This window comes from Genypterus blacodes, unplaced genomic scaffold (genome assembly GCF_046128005.1).
Source record: "Genypterus blacodes isolate CSIRO-AG114 ecotype Tasmania unplaced genomic scaffold, CSIRO-AGI_Gbla_v1 ptg000028l_1, whole genome shotgun sequence".
Taxonomy (NCBI): Eukaryota; Metazoa; Chordata; class Actinopteri; order Ophidiiformes; family Ophidiidae; genus Genypterus; species Genypterus blacodes.
In genome coordinates, this window is record NW_027466841.1 from 4,772 (window position 1) to 9,410 (window position 4,639).

A 4,639-nucleotide genomic window follows, 5' to 3' on the forward strand; every position below is an offset into this window, starting at 1 on the left:
TAACATTAACCCAAAATAAACATCTCAGCACATCAAAGCTCACTATTCTGCTCTGTCGGGAGTAGTGTGCAGAAACTCGACAGAGGCAGAAATCTGCAGCAGATTCTCTTTCCATTTGGCTGAAACTGCTGCAGCAGATTGATGAATCTATGAATATCTAGCACCCAATGAGATGCATTTCCAGGAAGGAGACCATCTGACCATCTGAGGCAGAAAGGACCAGGATCCATTAGATGTGGAGGTCATCAAAGACCATGCCATGCTGTGTCTTGGTACTGTAGGAGCTAATTGTGTGTGTCAAACACATTACTGGACAACTATGACATTTATTTTGATATATACATGAATATAAACTATTTCTTGGAAGTGATTTCAGGTGTGAGGTGTGTCAGGATATTTTCAAGCAGTCTCGGTTGTGTGTTCTCTTAATTATTAGGATCGTGGAACGCTCACAAATAATCAACATAAGCCAGGAGTCTGACAGAATCTAGACACGAGAGCGGATGCAGACACAGAGAGAAGAAACCCTCGCTGATGCCAGATGTTATGATAAGATTTAGTGGTGACATTATAAGGAAATTGCACATTAACTACCAGCATGGATGAAGCTCAAGACATGATTTGTAAAATTACGAGGACACCTAGTGGTTACAGGAGAGATTTTTTTTGTATACGTGCAAGCTTTTCTTCTCTTTTCCTGGTATGCAGTCTGATTTTTGAGAAGGTTCCCTAAAAGTAGAAGTAATCAGTTGCCCATCTGGATGTAGTGTGTGTGTGTGTGTGTGTGTGTGTGTGTGTGTGTGTGTGTGTGTGTGGCCTGATCCCTTCTGTCTACACTCGAGCCGCCGTACAATTCAACACCCTTCATTCATCACTGGGTTTCTAATATAACATTTATCGACTGGTGTTCAGTTGAGTGCAGGCGCTCGGCCACACACAACCACACACACATCCATGTCCCCCAGCCACGATAAAAGTCCTTGTCTAATCTGCTATCACACAGGAGTGATTTGAGAGACACAGACAGCTGCACCATGGTGCGTTTCTATGGCCTTTGGGATCTTGTGTTGGACACCCCCTTGTTTGTCTGTGGTCTTTGGCTGAGGCTGCTGTGGTATTACAGGACGAGTTTGATCTCCAGGTAGTTGCGGTGAAGGGCAGGAAATGGACAAAAGGTCGAGGAAAGACAGGAGGAGAGAGGCTGAGGGGGGGACGAGATACAGTATGGAGGATGTGATTTTAGTTCTAGGGGAGGGACTGCCGAGACCTGCTGATTCTTAGACATCTTGGAAACTGTATGGAAAAGTAATTTTGTCCACTCAGTCATCCTCTTACAGTTGCTCCATATGTTTAAATGCTTAAGGTCAATGATCAAAATAGGTCAAATTTAAATACAATCTTTATTCAAGGCCATAGACATCTCTGAAAGTTATAATCCAATAAACAGCAACACAGGCATTTACAATTCAAAGGACGAGTAGTTCACTTTTACAATAACAGATTTAAGACGCTTTGCCTCTTGAAGATAAATTTCTCCAGCTGTTGCGGACAGCGGACTGTTGCGAACAGCAGACGATGAAACTACATATCGATTTTCACTCTGGAACGACAATATTTCTATATTATTATTACACAAAGAAAACGTGTCAGCGTCAGCACTGGCAATGTACAGACTGATGTCCTCTTGTTACAGATTTCCAAACTGGATACGAGATCTTTGACAATTTATGAAGCGCACTTCACAAGTACATTAGCGTGATGACACTTTGAGGTACATTTGAAAACCGAATTTCTGAAGAGACAAATCGTATTTTTACGAAATTTATGCGTCTAAAACTGGACATATTGAGCTTCTCAGAGCAAATTCATTCGTTAGTACTCGTTTCTTTCGATCATTCATTAAAAACATTCCTGTTAAATTCCATTCAACTCCAAAGATGCTTGTTATGTTCCTAAGAGCAGATGGACGGAGGAAAATCGTACAAAAGTCCTTGTTTATAGGAGATGAGAGGCTGTACGTCAGGTGACCTTTCTTTCAAGACATTCGGACGTAACAAAACCACAAAGGCAAGAGGTTTCTGTATGAATCTGAAGGACTTGTCGTTAAATAAGGCAGAACGATCCCTGCACACTTTCCCAGCATAGATATGGTTTGTTACGTTTGCGTGCTTCATCCTTATGACGCCACCGAGGAACAACAACGCACAACACAAGCGGCTACAGTGACGTTAAAATCTCCATCAAAATGCTGTCGGTGTGAAAATTTGGTGCTAAAAGTTTATACGTGCTACAATGTGTCCCACAGTCTGGTTACAAGCTCCATCCTTTACAACAGCTTGAACCTTTTGGCTCGTCAAAATAAAATGGACAGGTTTAAACGTACGACATCCACTAACGAGTCCTAAAGTGTGCTAACGTGCTAACAGCAAGTCAAAAACGTGATACCTTGGTGTGTCATATTTGCTGTTTGCTTTTGAATGAGGTTGGAGTGGATCCAGTTTGCATTTTCCCACCAGCAAACTTTTCCTGTATTACTGTATTTTTCACAGATTTATCAGAGAGCTACATTTTAAGACTTGCTACGCTAACACTAGCTTGCAGCTACGGCAGTAAAAGCTAACCTACCCCAAAAACTGAGTCACCTAACGAAAGAGGACATGCAGTATTATAATGTTTTACAATTGTTTTCTGGTAATGCCATGCGGGAGTACAAAGTGATTTAAATGATGGTGTTTGTTTCCTTTTGTGTGCTTTGTAGCTTTGATCATATACTGCCTTGATGTGATTGATTTCTACTGTCTGCCATTTATTTTAATACTGTCCATTCAAAACAGCCTACAGTTAAATAATACTATTTACTATCCATTTAAGAGAGCTTAACAAGGTTGAATATTAGGCTTTTTGTATTACATTATAGCCTAGTTGGGTGTTTTTTGATAGTATGTTCATCAATAGTGTTGATAAGGTTAAGACATATAGCGTTTTCATCAATGACTGTCACATCTACTGCCTAAATGTGAGCTTCACTCACCATGGAACTGTAAACTATGAGTAAACTGTGAGTAGGTTAACATATTACTAGAACGTATCGCTCTATTTGCGCCGTAGTTCTTTACAGTACATTTACAATGGTCCAAATACATAATAATATTGGATATATTAATGACACAACCTAACTAAACGGCCCCTGTATATTCTCATCTTGGTCACTTTATACTATGGGGACAATGTGCAGATTATTTCCCAGTAAATATACTGAAAAGTTGTTGGAACTCTGTACAAAGTCCTGTGTGTCTAATGTCTTTTCCATGCAAATGAAGAAATCTTTGATAACAGCTATAACACAAGATGATACTACATGTCCTCTCTCTGCTTCCCTTATTTAGTAAGGTATCAAGTGCATATCAATTTCATTGTTTACATGACCATTATAGTTATTGACTGTTTGTTTTTTGCAGCTAATCAGACATCTTTTCTGCAAAATCACTTTAACCTTCACCTTGGGTCAATATGACACATAGCTATGGAGGATTGGATCATTTTGAAGCCCGACATTATGCCCGTCACTCCACTGAAGGTCTTCCTGCCCCCCTCAAGTATAATTACGCCACAGCACAGGTTCATTATGCTGCGCTTTTCTGTGCGCCTCAAGAGATCAGACTCGACACTGGCACAGAAGGCGCGTCGCTTCAGTAGAATGGTGGGATGACAAAGGCTCTGCAAGTGTTTGATGCCTGCTTCTGAGCATTCCATGAGCTCATTAGCAGCAATTAGAGGTCTTCCCAATACATTTTGTGAAACTCTACCATCTGGATATAAAGACACCTGCTATGCAATTAAACTGATTTGGGGTTGGAATTTTCTTCCCCCTTTCAATTATCAGGCATCGGGGTCCTGCAGTCTTTTGAACAGGATCTCGATTCATAAACATCCACACTTTCAGAGAAGTGAGGTCCAAAATTGATGACTCATTTTATAAATGAAGAAATCCTCTAAAAAGTACAAACAGAATTATTCATCCAGTGAAGGAGTCCAATTTAAAATCTGAATGGCTCCTATGTGTTTATTGAAACTTCATATTTCATAATCACACTTAATTAGAGCTATTAACAACAATGTCGGATGTTGCCAGCAAAATGGTTCAATAAATGTTTTTTGAAAAGCTGAAAGAATTCTCTTCTACTGCCAGATGGAACAGAGTTGCAAAACAATTGGTCTTCCCATCATTTCTTGCCTCCTCCAATGACCCAAAACGAGCTTTGTCAAGAGCAATGTAAAAAGCGGAATGAACCTGTGCTGTGGCAGACGCCTCTGGGGAGTGTCAGGGCTCTGTGCTCATGATCTGTCTGACTTGTCTTAAGCGCATCACTGTGTGGCTCTTTAAACACCCAATACCATTAGATACAATTCTCCAAAGCCATGTGCTTTGCCTGGATGATTTACTTCAACAATAAGTGTTTTATATGTTTGTGTTTGTTGGCAATATGATCAGGAAAATTAAGGTGGGTTCAGGCTTTAGCACTCAAAATAGGTTTTCATGCATTTAACAGCGTCCCTGTAGAATGTGAAATATCTTGAACCTGATTAAATTCCCATGTGACTAAGGAGCATATTTGAGGTATCAAGGCTCGGACTGAAC